General features: G+C 41.2%; 1 protein-coding gene across 5 annotated transcripts in view; it reads left to right on the top strand.

Moving 5' to 3' along the window:
- Positions 1–19,013, top strand: part of LOC137184991 (NLR family CARD domain-containing protein 3-like) — a 281,932-nt gene that overhangs the window by 110,139 nt on the left and 152,780 nt on the right. The gene's annotated exons all lie outside the window — the stretch shown is intronic.

The raw sequence follows: 19,013 nt of genomic DNA, 5'->3' as shown, positions 1-19,013 counted from the left end.
TCCATGCTGCTCTGTTTAGACCAGCAGACCTTCAGACTGACAGATAAATCACATGTTGTGTTTTACCAGTTTAAATTAAATGTTCAGTTTATCTTTCTGTTCCAGCTGCTGGAGGAGAACATCGTCACTTTTGTGAAGAACGAACTGAAGAAAATCCAGAGGGGTCTGAGTCCAGATTACCCAGAATGCTTTGAGAGTCAGAGTGAGGATGAGGAGGTGTTGGATGGTGAGGAGGAAGAGCAGAGGAGGAGCAGCAGAGAAGCATTTCTGAAGATCACACTGCACTTCCTGAGGAGAATGAAGCAGGAGGAGCTGGCTGACCGTCTGCAGAGCAGTAAGAGGATTTTAACAGATTTAACATGATGGAGGCAACATGGGAGAGGTTTATATTTCAAACTCTACTGTAAATATGCTGCACACATCTGCATCAGATCAGAGGCTGTTTGTCCTCCACTGATGAGCTGAATAAAACTGATGGAGGAGGAAAAACTATACAGACACACTTACATGTTCAGATTTCTAGATTTTCTGTAGGATCCACTCACTGATTTCGTTTGTTGTTTGTTCACTCAGGAACTTGTGCTGCAGAGTGTCGATATAAACTCAAATCTAACCTGAAGAAGAAGTTCCAGTGTGTGTTTGAGGGGATTGCTAAAGCAGGAAACCCAACCCTTCTGAATCAGATCTACACAGAGCTCTACATCACAGAGGGAGGGACTGCAGAGGTCAATGATGAACATGAGGTCAGACAGATTGAAACAACATCCAGGAAACCAGACAGACCAGAAACAACAATCAGACAAGAAGACATCTTTAAAGCCTCACCTGGAAGAGATGAACCAATCAGAACAGTGATGACAAAGGGAGTGGCTGGCATTGGGAAAACAGTCTTAACACAGAAGTTCACTCTGGACTGGGCTGAAGACAAAGCCAACCAGGACATACACTTCACATTTCCATTCACTTTCAGAGAGCTGAATGTGCTAAAAGAGAAAAAGTACAGCTTGGTGGAACTTGTTCATCACTTCTTTACTGAAACCAAAGACGCAGGAATCTGCAGGTTTGAAGAGTTCCAGGTTGTGTTCATCTTTGACGGTCTGGATGAGTGTCGACTTCCTCTGGACTTCCACAACAATGAGATCCTGACTGATGTTACAGAGTCCACCTCAGTAGATGTGCTGCTGACAAACCTCATCAGGGGGAAACTGCTTCCCTCTGCTCGCCTCTGGATAACCACACGACCTGCAGCAGCCAGTCAGATCCCTCCTGAGTGTGTCGGCATGGTAACAGAGGTCAGAGGGTTCACTGACCCACAGAAGGAGGAGTACTTCAGGAAGAGATTCAGAGATGAAGAGCAGGCCAGCACCATCATCTCCCACATCAAGACATCACAAAGCCTCCACATCATGTGCCACATCCCAGTCTTCTGCTGGATCACTGCTACAGTTCTGGAGGACATGTTGAAAAGCAGAGAGGGAGGAGAGCTGCCCAAGACCATGACTGAGATGTACATCCACTTCCTGGTGGTTCAGTCCAAACTGAAGAACATCAAGTATGATGGAGGAGCTGAGACAGATCCACACTGGAGTCCAGAGAGCAGGAAGATGATTGAGTCTCTGGGAAAACTGGCTTTTAAACAGCTGCAGAAAGGCAACCTGATCTTCTATGAATCAGACCTGACAGAGTGTGGCATCGATATCAGAGCAGCCTCAGTGTACTCAGGAGTGTTCACACAGATCTTTAAAGAGGAGAGAGGGCTGTACCAGGACAAAGTGTTCTGCTTCGTCCATCTGAGTGTTCAGGAGTTTCTGGCTGCTCTTCATGTCCATCTGACATTCATCAACTCTGGAGTCAATCTGCTGACAGAAGAACAAATATCCTGGCTGTCTGAAGTGTTCAGAGGCAAATCAACATGTTTCTACCAGAGTGCTGTGGACGAGGCCTTAAAGAGTCCAAATGGACACCTGGACTTGTTCCTCCGCTTCCTCCTGGGTCTTTCACTGCAGACCAATCAGACTCTCCTACAAGGTCTGCTGAAAAAGACAGGAAGTAGGTCACAGACCAATCAGGAAACAGTCAGGTACATCAAGAAGAAGCTCAATGAGAATCTGTCTGCAGAGAGAAGCATCAATCTGTTCCACTGTCTGAATGAACTGAATGATCATTCTCTAGTGGAGCAGATCCAACAGAACCTGAGATCAGGAAGTCTCTCCACAGATAAACTGTCTCCTGCTCAGTGGTCAGCTCTGGTCTTCATCTTACTGTCATCAGAAAAAGATCTGGACGTGTTTGACCTGAAGAAATACTCTGCTTCAGAGGAGGCTCTTCTGAGGCTGCTGCCAGTGGTCAAAGCCTCCAACAAAGCTCTGTATGTACACAGATAGTTGGATTTATTCATCATTATTTAAATACTCAGCTATCCTTTTAACAAAAATAAATTCTTACTTGTTTTTTCCCTTTTATTTCCTCTCCAGGCTGAGTGGCTGTAACCTCTCAGAGAGAAGCTGTGCAGCTCTGTCCTCAGTTCTCAGCTCCCAGTCCTCTAGTCTGAGAGAGCTTGATCTCAGTGATAATAACCTGCAGGATTCCGGAGTGAAGCACCTGTCTGCTGGACTGGAGAGTCAACACTGCACACTGGAAAATTTCAGGTCAGGATTCATCAACCCTTTCAACAGATGAACATTTAAAATCTGAAAGACTATTAGAGGATAGTAGAGAGAATTACTTTCCATGCAGATTTTTATTGTTTTCTTTTGATTTTGTTGTTGAATTAATTGATACTTCAGATGATTTTTCAGATTTGGATAACATTTCATTTTACAGGTCCACAAATTTCATGGTACAGTGGAAATCGCTTATAGTGATCACTTCCATCCGGGTGAAATTGATCACTATAAGTGGATGATTATAACTGATTTTCTTTTTCTTCATTTCTCATACAGATTATCATGTAATTGACATTTGTATATTTATTACATGAATATAAAGTAATGAAATGAGCAGCTTCGCTATTTACTGAATTTTATCGTCTGTTTCAAGATACAGTACAGCTGTTTAAATGCTTGTTGTTTTGCTGCATCTCGTTTGCTCATTTTTGGCAGTTTGTCACAAACTTCAAGTAGGCAATGTTTATTGTTGAGAGAAAATTACTCTTTCCTTTTCTTTTTCCTGTCATGATTTCATTGTGCACACATCACCAGCCTCAGGTCACCAGCTGGCAGCGTTGTGCGTTTAGGCTGCTGGGGTGGACAGGTGAGGGCAGGGCCACAGCAGCGAGAAAGTTGAACCAGAATCAACTTTTGGAGAAACACAACCTGTAATGCTGTACAACCTTGTCATGAGGGAAGACAGAAACATTACTAGGTAGAGGGGAGGACATTTCTCTTCATTTGATAACGTTAAAACTTAAGTTAGGCTTTGCTGACTCATTTTAAAAAAGACGAGAGAGAAGCAGTGGTCGAGCAAGCTAGAAAGTGGATTAGGAGAGTGAGCAGTGGTAGTGAGAAAGCTGGTGAATGAGAGGAAGAAAACATTATTTTCTGATTGTTTCACGGCAGTTACAAACACACCCACCCGGCACCTCCACACTAGGGGTGTGCCCGAATACAAATACATTAAACGACAGAAAATGTTTAAATTTTCTAGTTTATCTTTCTTTGATTCAGCCTTATATATTTTACAGCACACATATATGAACTCTGGCTGAGACAGAGTAACAAATATTTGCTTTGATACCATGTGATTTATATCATTACATGTCTGTTCATCATTAAGCTGTCACATCTCCAACATGTTTAGAATAGAACAGCAAAGAATTTAACCAGTGCTGAGAGTTGAATTTATATCCAGCATCACCAAAAGTCCAAAGTTCTGATTGGCAGAAGTTTTCCACCTGGATTTTATTTTTCACAGGAAAGAAAATGTTTGAATTTTCCAATTTATCTTCTTTGATTCAGCTTCATATATTTTACAGCACAGATATATTAATTCTGGCTGACATAGAGAAACTGATCATTGCTTTGATATCAAGTGAATTAGATCATAACATGTCTGTGTATCACTGATTCTGTCATATTTAACTGTCACATCTCCAACATGTATAGAATATAACAGCAAAGATTTTAACCAGTGCTGAGAGGAGAATTTATATCCAGCATCATCTTCATGTTCATTATTTCCTCTCCAGGCTGAGTGGCTGTGGCCTCTCAGAGAGAAGCTGTGCAGCTCTGTCCTCAGTTCTCAGCTCCCAGTCCTCTAGTCTGAGAGAGCTTGATCTCAGTAACAATAACCTGCAGGATTCCGGAGTGAAGCACCTGTCTGCTGGACTGGAGAGTCAACACTGCACACTGGAAAATTTCAGGTCAGGATTCATCAACCCTTTCAACAGATGAACATTTAAAATCTGAAAGACTATTAGAGGATAGTAGAGAGAATTACTTTCCATGCAGATTTTTATTGTTTTCTTTTGATTTTGTTGTTGAATTAATTGATACTTCAGATGATTTTTCAGATTTGGATAACATTTCATTTTACAGGTCCACAAATTTCATGGTACAGTGGAAATCGCTTATAGTGATCACTTCCATCCGGGTGAAATTGATCACTATAAGTGGATGATTATAACTGATTTTCTTTTTCTTCATTTCTCATACAGATTATCATGTAATTGACATTTGTATATTTATTACATGAATATAAAGTAATGAAATGAGCAGCTTCGCTATTTACTGAATTTTATCGTCTGTTTCAAGATACAGTACAGCTGTTTAAATGCTTGTTGTTTTGCTGCATCTCGTTTGCTCATTTTTGGCAGTTTGTCACAAACTTCAAGTAGACGATGTTTATTGTTGAGAGAAAATTACTCTTTCCTTTTCTTTTTCCTGTCATGATTTCATTGTGCACACATCACTTGCCTCAGGTCACCAGCTGGCAGCGTTGTGCGTTTAGGCTGCTGGGGTGGACAGGTGAGGGCAGGGCCACAGCAGCGAGAAAGTTGAACCAGAATCGACTTTTGGAGAAACACAACCTGTAATGCTGTACAACCCTGTCATGAGGGAAGACAGAAACATTACTAGGTAGAGGGGAGGACATTTCTCTTCATTTGATAACGTTAAAACTTAAGTTAGGCTTTGCTGACTCATTTTAAAAAAGACGAGAGAGAAGCAGTGGTCGAGCGAGCTAGAAAGTGGATTAGGAGAGTGAGCAGTGGTAGTGAGAAAGCTGGTGAATGAGAGGAAGAAAACATTATTTTCTGATTGTTTCACGGCAGTTACAAACACACCCATCCCACACCTCCACACTAGGTGTGTGCCCGAATACAAATACATTATTCAGCAAAGCACAAATAGTGTTTTTTTTAAATGAATATTTGTTTCATACAATTAATTTAAAAATTATTTTATAAATATCATACGTGTACTATGGGAGTAAGGTAAAAAGAAAATAGGATTAACATAGTTTCAAATGTTTTTTTTCAATATGTTTTCATGTATGAAAAGACCCAAATTATACAACAGATAGTTCCGACCAAGCAATCTGATTGGTCAACTAGGCATTTAGAACGAGCTCAAATCAGCATGACAGCACACCTAGCCGTGCTCAAATGAAAAAAGCCTCTCACTAAAAATATTACTCCGCCATTCATTAGAATTATAAACCATGACGTCACACTAACAATAACTGTCACTCCTGGGTAGAAGACTGGTGGTTGATGTGAATTGCGGTGATATGTGAACTTGGCAAAATTGTTTATTTCTGTGGTCATTTTCAGCCACAACTGTAAAGTTTGAATATATATATACATATATATATATATATATATATATATATATGTATATATAGTTAAACACCATGGTCCGACCTATCTGACGTTTCTGATGTTCTTATTTTATGTACTGTGTTGCTCTGTTAGCGTCTTTGGTTTGTTTTGTTCTGTGGGGGGATCTGTGAAATCCCAGTACACAGTTTTGAGTTGTCTTTCTTTTATGTTTGTGAAACTGGATTGAACTGAACTGATTAGGGGTTGTGGGGAAAACAAAACAGATCCTTTACCGAGTGGATTGAACTCTGAGACTGTGGAACGAGTTACACACTCTCACACATACTGAAAAACCCGAACCGTTCTCTACTCTATCATTACCCGTCATGGAAAAAAAATTTTTTTTCAGCGTATGTCTTAGTTACAACAAGATTGAGCTAGCAAAGCAGTTTTGTGTTTATATATGTGTGTTGGGACGGGCAGTAGTGCGTTTGGTTATTATTATTTGGAAAATAAGATATTGTTAACCTTAATCAATAATTCAGGCACCAACTGTTGGATCTGTGAGGAACACAGTTGATTATTTGCAATAATTATCAATTATCAAAGATAATTAACTAATTATAACAATTAATAGAATTATTAATATGAATTAACAAATACGGGGCACCACCCGGAAACCGGGACCAATAACCAAACAAGGTAGTCTCATAAATGGGAGTTCACCTAGAATGTTAATATCTGAGAGATATCAACATTCAAGGGTGAACAAAGAAGGGTGAATTCGAGCTCTGACTCCTTCAATCAGCCACTTTTCACAATATTACACACAATAATGACAGAAGAACTTCTCTTTAAAGATATAACAGTGTTTATTAAACTTAGCAAAATTAACAAAGTTAACAAATGCTTCATTCAATAAACAACTATTCTAAAATCTAATCCTACCAAACAAAACACAACAACTATGTACAGGGTTGGACACATGCAGGGGAATGCATGTGTGTGTGTGTGTGTGAGCGTGCGTGTGTGTTACAAGATGGCGACGGGGCCTGACGTGATGACAGATGTCACTATGGGAGGAAGTCACGTCGTGCGAGAACCGGATGGCAGAAATGTGGCGGTGTCTTGGTTAGACAGAAGCAAGATGGCGCTGCCTGGTGGACGGCGTCTTGCACTCACCCAATTCTGTGAAAAACACACACGTCTGATGGCGGATAAAGAAAAACAAAGCAAAGCTTTGTCCGACGTTATCTGACCATCAGATGTGCAAAAAGATGTCAGTGCGTGTATGTGTGTGCGCGCGCGTGTATGTGTTAGTCAGAAGAGAGAAGGAAGAAGGAGAGAAAGCGATCGTGAGAGGAAGAGAAACGGTTCCTTTGTCCACAGACAGTGCGCGTACGGACGGCAGTCTGTAACGCACGTTGTCTGGTTTCTGACCGACAAAGCAACTTACTTTCTCCCTCATGGTGGCACAAACACAACAGTAGTCCCGAGCGGGACAAACACAAAACAGTCTAGCGTGGTGAACACAACTAAACAGGCAGCAAACTTAAAATACTTCTAAGAGTAAACAGAGAAAAATGGACTCGGCGGTCCATCAACAACACAACAAACAATAGCAAAAGCTAAAAAGCTAAATGCTAAACAACAGCAACTGATGCTGATAAGAGCACACAACTAACACGGCCTCTGCCCAGACTTATGCCTCTTACTTTGTCGCTTCAGAAAGCGAGCAGGGTTTGTGTAATCTGTCTTTATGTCCGGCTTTGTCCTGGGCTCGGATGCAGACGGTGGCCGTTCTCGCACGGTCTGCCAAAAGCACGGCAGCTGGCTCTCGGCGGCGTGGCGGAGAGAACAGCAGAGTCGACTCGGTAACCGAGGTTATTTTCTGTAGATACAAATTACAGATGTCCCCTAAATGCCTCATGATGCAGACATTGACTGTAAAAAATATGGACGTAGACACGGTGACGTCACCAATTGGTTCGCGAACTGCCATTTTGAAGCCTTGAGTGTAGCGATTTGACCATCGCCATCTTGGATTTGGCCGTCGCCATGTTTGATTTTTGGAGCCAGAAGTGACCATATTTGGAAGAGAAGAAGAACCATAGCACTAGCTGCTAGCTTGGTTAGCATGGTGCATTTATAATCTATGGTTAACAGTCATAATGTTAATGCTAATTTTCGCTAGTGAAAAACAGGCCTAAGACCGTTAAAACAAAATGTACTCAGTGAAAAAACTGATCATCCGACTCATTGATGGGTCTTTTATTACAAAAAACACCAAACAAGACTTTTTTTTAGGTGACCATAATATTAAAATTAACTTTAATGAACTGAAAACACACTGTGAAATAGCGGCAGCTACACCTATACGCCATGTTTACGTTACTTAAGCAATGTTGTCACCATGGCAGCGACTTGTCAATCACAACGTAGCCATGCTCTAAAGCAGGGGTTCTCAACTGGTCTCAGCCCTGGACCCACATTTTCCCATGGTCATTAAGTCACGACCCACTTTTATAGAATACAAACCAAACAATTTTTTTAAGAAACTGAGCAGGAACATGACAACTACATGTATAAAAGTTACTACAATAAATTTAAATATCAAAACTGCGTAAAATAAAAAAAGCTATAAAACAAGATGCTTTCACCCAACCTGTCTTTTGTGGAAGTCAGTGAGACAGTTGGGCATGTACTTTACTTTTGATCAGAGTTTCAAAGTCTGGGGTGACAGCAGACAGAGTTACTCTCAGATCATGCTCAGTGTTCAACCTGTTTCTCTGCTTTGACTTGAGCTGGACCAAGGTAGAAAAGCCACTTTCACAAAGATAGGTCGTGCTGAATGGTAGGATCGTTTTGACTGCAAGAGTGGTGAGAGATGGATACTCAGCCATCTCATCGCTGCACCAGAAGTGGGAAAGGCTTACGTCGCCAAATCTCTTTTTCAGCATCTGGTCACATGACAGCTCCACCAGCTGATGTTCTTCGTTGCTCGGCAACATGATGCTTTCCATGTTGACCTTGAAAGGGTCGCATATCCAGACATTAACATTATCTCCGTGTCTCTATGGGAAGTAGTCGTCAAACTGAGATTGAAGTTTATTGACATGCACCTTGATCATTTTTTTCAAGTCATTTTTGGCCGTGGTGTCCAGCTGCTGTGCTTCCTGGCAAGCGTTTGGAAACATGTCCAGTCTGTCTTTTGATAAATGATTCACCCACAGTGTGATCTTTTTCTTGAAAGCAACGATTTTGTCTGACTGTTCAAAAATGTTGTGTCCTTTCCCCTGCATAGACACGTTTAACGTGTTGAGGTGCTCAAAAATATCAGCAAGATATGCAACAAGTGCGAGCCAGGTGTCGTTGTTAAACAGTTCAGCATATGAGGAGTTATTCTCTGAGAGGAAGGTGGCGATTTCTGTTTTCAGTTCGTGAAAGCATGACAAGACCTTACCCCTCGACAGTCAGTGCACTTCAGAGTGATACAACACCTGCATATGTTCAGAGCCCAAATCTTTACATAGATTTGAAAAGCAGCAGCTTTATTCGCATTCGTTTTATGTGGTTCACCACTTTGATGACATTTTGCAAAGCTTCATCAAGCACAGGAACCATATTCTTAGCCGCCAGTGCCTCTCGGTGCAAAAAGCAGTGGTTCCAAGTCGCATTAGGTGCCCTCATCAGAATTTGTTTCACCACACCTGAATGTTTCCCGGTCATGGAGGCAGCGCCGTCAGTTGTGATTCCAACGCAGTATTCCCAGTTTAGGCCCACTGAGCTCAAATACAAGTCCACAGAGTTGAAAATGTCCTCTGCTTTGGTGGTGGTAGGATGTTCTCTGCTGCAGAGAACTTGTTCCTGCAAATCACCGTCCCACACATGTCTCACATAAACTTGTAAAATGGCATGGTGAGTTATATCCGTGGATTCATCCATCTGTAATGCGTAGTAAGGGCTTGCCTGGACGTGAGCTGTGGTCTGTTGTTTTATGTTACCAGACATGTCTTCAATACGCCGAGCTATAGTATCATTGGACAGGGGTATGGTTTTAAGCTTGTCTGCCGCTGATTGATCCAGCACCTCTCTTACCATGTCCATGGCAGCGGGTAAAATAAGCTCTTCGGCTATTGCGTACAGTTTCTTGGCCTTCGCAACATGGTGAGCTATGTGGTAAGACGCCCGGAGCGCTCGTTCTTGTTTGGAGCAAGATGCTGTCAGACACTTCTGTGATACCTTCAGCTCATGAAGTCGTCTTTGAAAAAACTCCACCGGCTTGTCTTTACATGCGGGATGTTTCGTTTGTAAATGTCGCATTAGTTTGGATGGTTTCATGCTCTCATGTGCCAGCACTTCATTACAAATAACACACTGGGGTTTCTGTCTGTGTTTGTCCTCAATGAACGAAAAGCCACATTTCAAATACTCCGGGTTATATTTGCGTTTCGCCATCTTGCCATCACAAATTTAAAGAGAAGGGTAACCGGCAAATGAACGGTGGTTACCATGGCAACAAGAATGCTGCATGTGTCTGATGCGTGCCTCTCTCTGTCTCTTTTTTTTCAAGATAAAAGACGAGTACAAAATCAGATGAGCATTAATTATTTATTTATTTTTTTAAATTTATTTAGTTTTTACAAGCTGTCCGTGACCCGCCCAGAGTGCGTCCGCGACCTACTTTTGGGTCGCGACCCGCCAGTTGAGAATTGCTGCTCTAAAGCATACGTTTCTTTGTTGTCTATTTTTTGCAGCCGGTGGAGTCGCCCCCTATTGGCCATTAGATAGAATGAAGGTTTTTGGCACTTCTGCATTGGCTTCATTTTTCAGCTCCGGAGGTTGCCGCTTGGATGCAGATGATGCAGACTACAGTCAGTAGAAACTACAATTTACCAATGTTCCCTTTACGCTCAACATGCAGGCTGATGGTAGACGCTACAATTTACCGATGTTCCCTAAACGCCTCACATGCAGGCTAGCGGTAGATGCTAGCGGTAGATGCTAGCTAGGCAGCTGTGCACAGAGAAGTTTCTAGTCTCTCTTCAGTTACTGCAGCGCAGCTACTAAGATGGGTGTTTGGCTAAAATGAGTTACTTTGGAAAGAGTAAAATAAGGCGTTTTAATGTCAGATTTAAATAAGTTGAAACCGAGTGGAGCTGGCGTGTTGCCAGAGAGAGAAAACTGCTAAGCTGCAGAGCGGCTGTGGAAAAAGAATCTTCGGGACTCCGGCGGGCGTTTCCCTCCAAATTAATGGATTATCCTGGTGAGTTAGCCACCCGAGTTTAGCTGGTTAGCATTAAGGTTTAGTTCCAAAATCATTAAATGGTGTGTTAGTTTACCTTGAAAGGTATGGTGAAGCAAAAAGCCAGTCAGGATATAATGTTTGTGTGATGTGATGAGAATATAGCTGATGCAGCTTTTTAGCTGCTAACCACTGTAGGCTTAATTGCATTCTAGAAGCTAGGCTAAGTGCTACATGCTAAGCTGCTGTTGTAGCGCTGGGAAAGCACATAAGGTAGTTTGTGCTTATTTGAAATGGGCTTAAAAGCTAATGTGTATGTACTATAACATGTAAAAGGCCTGATATGTGCATTCATCTGAAATGTACCCATGTGTATAATGCATTATAAACATATTTATAATGTAATAAATATTCATAATGCTTTATAACAATAATCATAACACATTATAAAGCATTTTATAATGACTTATAAGGTCAAGAATCATAATACTTCATAACTGCTGGTCACTCACTGACATGTTTTACAAGGATCATAGTGTATTATAATTCTCATAGTTGTAATATTATAATATTATAATCATTTTATAATGCATCAATAATCACTGTTATAATGCATTAAAATGTGGTTATAAGTGACTCTAACTGGTCATTGGGTGCTTTAAGTGAAGTAATGTAATTCCTGAGCAATAGGCAGATATAATACATTACAAGCTGCTTATAAATCACTATAAGTGCTCATTGTTTGCTTTAATAAAGTGAAAAAATATCATTAAAATCTTTACAAGATCAATACAAAATGTTGTAAAACTAATTAATTAGTTTAACGAGTCATAACAGACAATGAACTGAGTTTCCAGTCTGACAATGAACAACTGAATGATGAACATTTACATTTCACTAATGTTTCCCCAAAAAAACTCACTAAACACTCAAATTATAGATAAAACCTGAAACTATTTCTATTTTTATTTTACTTTTATATAAATGTTTGATCAACAAAAGTGAGTCATTAAACAACTCGGTGAGTGATAAGTGATTATAACACTTTATAAAATGATTGATATGATACTCGACCTTATAAATCTTAATAAAATGCTTTGTAATGTGTTCCGATTATTGTTATTAAGTATTATGAACATTTATCAGGGCTGCAAACTTTTCACCTTTCGCCTCTGAATATGGAACACTGGCATGCTGTGTAAAAGGCAATGACCAACTATTTATTCATTGAATTAAAATGTGCTATGATGGAATATAAGATTTTGGTCTTATCGCCCAGCCCTGCTCTACTATATAGTCACATTTACTGAACAGTGTTTGCATCGGCAGGACTATGTAAAATTGCAATGTTAAATTAAGGAAATACAACAATAACATGACATTCACAATAATAAATAATGGAACAGATAAAATAACTATATGTAGGGCCGGACGATCTGTCCATCCTTTACACAGATTAAATTAAATTACTCTTCTTGGCTTTTTACTTCCGAAGCTTTTATTGTACTTACAGAAACGTAACAAGTGCAGTTTTCAACTCGAGTTCTCGAGTTCACACATGGAGGGTTCAGCCCTGCCGCGGTGAATCATAGTAACGCAGCCATAAATGACAGCAAACCTCAGCAGAGACTCTCAGACTGAGCTGAAATTAAACACGTGCACATACATCTGGTAACTCACATAAATAAAGACAGTCTTTACTGCGTTTTGCTGTCATTTATAGTCGCCATCTCGCTGCTTCTCTGCGCTTTCTCAGCGTGGGCGGGGCTTAGCCCTCCATGTGTAAAGCACAGCAGAGGAGAGTTAATGACAACTGAACTCGTTACGTTACTGTAAGTGCAATAAAAGCTTTGCAAGTAAAAAGCCAAGAAGAGTAATTCATCAATGTAATCTGTGCAAAAGATGGACAGACTCCAAATGATGAAAAATATTGCCGTAAAGAGTCTGATTAGCGTCACAACGATATAAACGATAGAGACATTTTTCTCTCATCACATGATATATATCATGTCACACAGCCCTAAACCACATGTACAATAGACTGTCAGGATGATTGTTTGTCACATTCAGTGATGTTTCCTCAGTTTGCTGCATGTTTGATAGAATCTGTTGCTTTTTACTGTCGTCTGACTTCGTAAAGTTTGCAAAGTTTCCCACTCTGATATTATTATATTGGGTGTTATTGATCAGTGCTGGTCTGAGGTTGAGCAGTATTGAATGTTATTGATCAGTGCTGGTCTGAGGTTGAGCAGTATTGGGTGTTATTGATCAGTGCTGGTCTGAGGTTGAGCAGTATTGGGTGTTATTGATCAGTGCTGGTGTGAGGTTGAGCAGTATTGGGTTTTATTGATCAGTGCTGGTGTGAGGTTGAGCAGTATTGGGTGTTATTGATCAGTGCTGGTCTGAGGTTGAGCAGTATTGGGTGTTATTGATCAGTGCTGGTCTGAGGTTGAGCAGTATTGGGTGTTATTGATCAGTGCTGGTCTGAGGTTGAGCAGTATTGGGTGTTATTGATCAGTGCTGGTCAGAGGTTGAGCAGTATTGGGTGTTATTGATCAGTGCTGGTGTGAGGTTGAGCAATATTGGGTGTTATTGATCAGTGCTGGTGTGAGGTTGAGCAGTATTGGGTGTTATTGATCAGTCTCACGACCAGCTGACAGAAGGGACTCTATTGGGGGTTCAGCTCTGGGTTTGTAGTGCCTGAAATTTAAGTGTGTCTTGGGGGTTCAATTTGAGATGTAACCAAATTGTAAGCAGTGTTTCCTCTTTAATAGTACAGGCTTGGTGGGCCGCCAGGCCAATGAGAACCCCCGCCAGGCCAAAAAAAAAAATTTAAATGTCAAAAATAACGCCAAATATCCATTCATTCACAAATCAATAGCACTGAACAGCGCTGTCTCGAAACGTGAGTGAACGTCTGTGTTGTTGCCTGGGAAACTGCAGGTAGCGTAACTCCGTTTAAGGAATAGCGCAGAGCGTAAACAAGTGAGTGGTTAAACAAGAGATCGTCAGAAAAATAAGGTTGAATGCGAGCAGAGCAGAGGAAAAGGTTAACAGGAAGTTGTCAGTCTGCCAGTAAATGTACAGACGACAGTGTGTCAGTTAATAAATGCTGCAGCTCGTCAAGACCAAGAAAAGTCACGTCTGTTGTTTCCCCAACTGCTGGAAAAGTGAAGGGGCTTCGCTCCGAAGTTAACAACAATGGGTTAGCCTAGCCTGACGATGTTAAACAGAGAAATAGAAAACGGAGAAATGTGTAGCTGCCCCTCCCCCCCCCCCCCAATAAAACGCCCCGCCAGGCCAGACCACTCAACCTAGAGGAAACACTGGTAAGTGTTTTTTTTTTAATATTAATAATCAATTTGTAACAGCCTAATTCTGCCTTGCGTGTATTGGTTGGTGTTTTTATTTGGATGTTTAATATGGATCTACAGGATTCTGCAGGGTCTCTATGGGATGCTGGTTCCATCTAGTGTAGTCCTCATGACTGAGTGGACCCCAAACTTCACTGTCATAAAGGGCGATTGGTTGGATTATACTATCAAATATTTTTGTCTAAATACTAATTGGTGTGTCTATTTATTCTTATTGCATAAAATGCTCTACATGCTTGTTGTTTCACCGTCAGACCAAAGTTACCTGACGCACTGATTGTGAGCTCCAGGTAATCATAGTACAGGCTGTGATCTGGATGCTGTTCTCTAGTTTGAATTGATATTTGAGCTTCTTTTGGAAGATGATGCTTTTAGATTTGTTAAAGTTGACTGTCAGGGCTCAGTTCTGACAGTCCTGCTCCAGGAGGTCCAGGTGCTGCTGTAGTCCTTGTTGTGTGGGTCATCAGCATAGAGCAGGAATTTAACTTCCTTATTGTTAAGGGTTTGGCCAGCAGGGGTTCCAGACTGCTCCAACAGCACTGCTAAGTCATTAATGTAGATGTTAAATAGAGTCGGAGACAAGCTGTTGCCCTGAAAGACGCCTCTCGCTTCACTGAAGAGATCTGTAGTTTTTACTCCACACTTATTACTGACATACATTTATTTAATTATGTCATAAAGTTTACTGACTGTACTGATTTGGAGAATTTAATAATATAATCTCTCTTGTCAAATACAATCAAATCTCTCTCTCTGTCTCAAATTCAAATAATGCGGGAGTTGATGATGCTGCAGAGCAGCTTGCCCATACAGCTGCTGACACACATCCCTCTGTAATTCTGAGGCTCAAATCTGTCTCTACTTTTAAATATAGCTGTAATAAGACCATTATTCCAACTCTCAGCAAAATATCCCACACTCACAATTAGGTTGAATCATTTTAGAATAGCCAAGTGGAATTTTTCTGTTCTGTATTTCAGCATTTGGTTCAGTCTCCCATCAGGCCCACATGCTTTTTTGCTTTTGAGGTCTTCAGTTTTGTTTTCAGGTGGTTTATAGTAACGGGGAAATCTAGGGGGTTCTGGTGGTCTTTGAATATCAATTCCATATTTAGTAGTTTTTCCAGTATTTGTTTGGTTTGTAAGTCAGTTCCTGGTGGTTTTGGTCCAAATAAGGTGTGAAAATGTTGAGTCCATATGTCTCGGTCCTGTATGAGCAGCTCCTCAGGCTCAGACTGACAGACAGAGTTCCACTGGTCCCAGAAGTCCCAGTTAGACTCTATACTCTCTTCAAGTAGGCACAGCTGTTTCTCACTATGTTTTATCTTTTTGCTTCTGGTTGTATTTTTATGTCTTAAGTGCTTCACAATACTGAAGGCGTATATGATTGTTTGTTTCTAACTTGTTTTTTTCAGGTTTTGACATTCTTTGTCAAACCAGTGGTTCTTTTTTGTTGTTTTTCTTTTGTTTGTACGTAGTTTGAATTGATCTTTATTTGCTGTTGTGTTGAAGATGTCATTTATATTGTGGACAGCCTCACATATGCCTTCAGTAGTGGGAGGGTAGGGCTATTCTATCAACTCTTGTAGTAATAATGTAATCTCCTCACTATTGCTGGCCTCTTGGTATTGCTCAGTGCTGTCTGGGGCCCATCTGTATGTCCTGGGTATGTTGAACAGCTTGCTGGGTTTTGTGTGTGTGATATAGTTGTGTTTGAGGAAGAGGGTGATTTGGTTGTGGTCTGATAAAGGGGTTTGGGGCTTGACTGTGAATGCAGTGAAAGAGAAGGGGTCCATGTCTGTGATCATATAATCTACAGTGCTGTTGCCAGCAGTTGAACAATAAGTGAACCTTCCCAAAGAGTCCCCTCTTACCCGACCGTTGACCATATACAGACTGAGGCTTCTGCACAGTTGTAGCAGCTCCCTCCCATTACTGTTCATCACAGTGTCAAAGTTGTTTCTAGGAGGCAGATGGAGGTGAATAGTAGCAGCTTGCTGGCTGATCAAATTGTCTCCTTGACTACTGGTGACTTCAGGTTGTGCACCAGTCCGGGCGTTAAAATCACCACAGATTATTATATTTGCTGCCACTGGTAATGACATATCTGTGACTCAAGGCAGGGAAACATGTCATCAGAGAAGTAAGGGGACTCACAGCACATAGATATATATCCTTCTGTGTAGGGAGAAGATTTTATTTTCTGATGTTGAGAGTTTGTAGTGAATTGTGTAAATGTGACTTGTAGCATATAATGAGTCGTCCTGAGTCTCTGCTGGACTAACAGTAGATCATTTGTGGGAAGGGGCAATAATCTCTCTGTAGCTGGGAGGGCAGTGTGTGGGTACATCACCTCTACACCATGTTTCTGATAGGATTATGATGTCATTATTATTGATAGGTTTTACTCTTCAGACCAAAGACTGAGGAGGAAAGACCTTGGATATTCCAACAGCTTATTTTAAAGGAACTCATTGAAATTCTCAACAGAAGATGAAATAAAATAAAACAAACACAGAAACAACTTTTACACAGGTGACCTTGAAGAACCTATTAGAGTGAAATATATTCATATTCATTATATAATATATTCATATTTTATTATCAAATTAGGATTTGTTTAGTTTGAAAGATGTTTTTATAATAAATATGTGAAGAAATGAAAAATTGAGATTGAAGCTCACTATGTTAATATAAGAACTAGAGCCGCTCGATTATGGCAAAAATCATACTCGTGATTATTTTGGTCAATATTGAGATCACGATTATTTAACACGATTACTTTTTGACTCATTTTTGCTGATGCAGATATGTGCACATATTTTATTCCAGCTGGCTGAGGAGACTATTACACCTGCAATCATAGATTGTATTAATGATCAATAAAGACAAATTATGAAGGAAGAACTCAGGAAGACTGGAGTTCAGCAGCTCAGCATTAAAACTTTAATGAACCTGCCAAGTGGGAGCAGCAGTAGTTTTCTTTGAGTTTATTAGACAGACAGGATTAATGTGTAGGATTTAATCTTTGGTCCACAGTCTGAAGCAGAAGGTGGCGGTAATGCACCTAATACGCTGGTTGCCAACCGCCGTTATAAACCACAAAGAAGAAGAAAAAGGTTTTTTTTTTTCAAACAGAGTGGTACATCCTGTCAGCTGAGGGGTTTCCTATCTGTGCAGCCGAACACCGCAGCTCCTCCACGGACTGTTACATCCTGACGGTCCCGGTGTTTCCTCCGCAGGCTCCACTTCACTGGATCCAAACGGAGAGCCGGGGCTAGCTGGGAGGCTAGCGGAGCGTTAGCCGCAGCATGACCAGAGGGAGGCACAGTCAGTTAGCCTCCGCTAGCCTCCCAGCTAACGTTAGCCCCGGCTCTCCGTTTGGATCCAACCGGAGCACCAAGCCCCGGTTTGTTATTCAGGTTAAAGTGGGAAGAAGCAGCAGGTCTGTCGGGCAGCTGAGTGAAGTGCAGCCTGCGGAGGCAGAACAGGTTAGCCCCGGTTTCACTACAGACAGATTCACTCACTACAGTGGGCGAGGAAATAAAGCCAATGAATCAATAAGACAAACATTAGCATCAGTGGGTTAGCATTACTGGGTTAACATCAGTGTGTTAGCATCAATGTATTAGCATCACTGGGTTAGCTTCAGTGGGTTAACATCAATATGTTAGCATCAGTGTGTTAGCATTAATAGCTCAGCATCAGTGGGTTAGCATGAGTTGGTTAGCATCAATCGTTAACATCAGTGGGTTAACATCAGTATGTTAGCATCAGCGGGTTAGCATCAGCGGGTTAGCATCAGTGGGTTAGCATCAGTGTGTTAGCATTAATGGGTTACCATCAGTGGGTTAGCATCAGTGAGTTCGCATCAGTGAGTTAACATCAGTGTGTTAGCATTTATGGGTTAGCATCAGTGTGTTAGCATTAATGGGTTAGCATCAGTGTGTTAGCATTAATGGGTTAGCATCAGTGTGTTAGCATCAGTGCGTTAGCCTAACCTGAAGACTCTAAACAGAGAAATAGAGAACAGGAATATTTGTGCTGCTGAGTCTCCTGAGTTTTATTCAGCACAACCTGAGAAACACTGAGTTTTGTGTGATGAACTTTATTGTTTAGTGGATTAATGCACTTTAATCCACTTTTGGACGCAGCTCTGCTCTCTTGGCTGTGTGCAGTGAACTGATGTCCCTCTTACATTACCTCTGTAGCAGTCAGATTACATTAATTCTAGGGGGAGTTTTTCTCTTTATCCTCCTGCTAACATCGACTGTAAATCCACATTTTAAAGCTGATATGTAAAACATTTTATTCCTGGGGGGTCATGACCCCGGACCCCCCTTAGGGGGTTCACATCTAAAAACATGCTGCTGAATCATCCCTCAGCTGCTGACTTTTCCCATCTGGCTGGATGCTCAACTTTCTGGAGCTCCCTGATTCACTTCATCTTTTAGTTAGTTAGTTAGTGTGGAGACAGTTTGTTGTTGTATCTGACTGCACACAGCAGGACTCTCAGACTGTCTGACATATGTGTTGTTTTGTGTGTTTGCAGCCTGTCAGGATGTCTGATCTCAGAGGAAGGCTGTGCTTCTCTGGCCTCAGCTCTGAGCTCCAACCCCTCCCATCTGAGAGAGCTG

Source organism: Thunnus thynnus, chromosome 1 (genome assembly GCF_963924715.1).
Source record: "Thunnus thynnus chromosome 1, fThuThy2.1, whole genome shotgun sequence".
Lineage (NCBI taxonomy): Eukaryota > Metazoa > Chordata > Actinopteri > Scombriformes > Scombridae > Thunnus > Thunnus thynnus.
The sequence above is the reverse complement of the archived record's forward strand: the minus strand, read 5'-3'. Positions and strand labels throughout refer to the sequence as shown.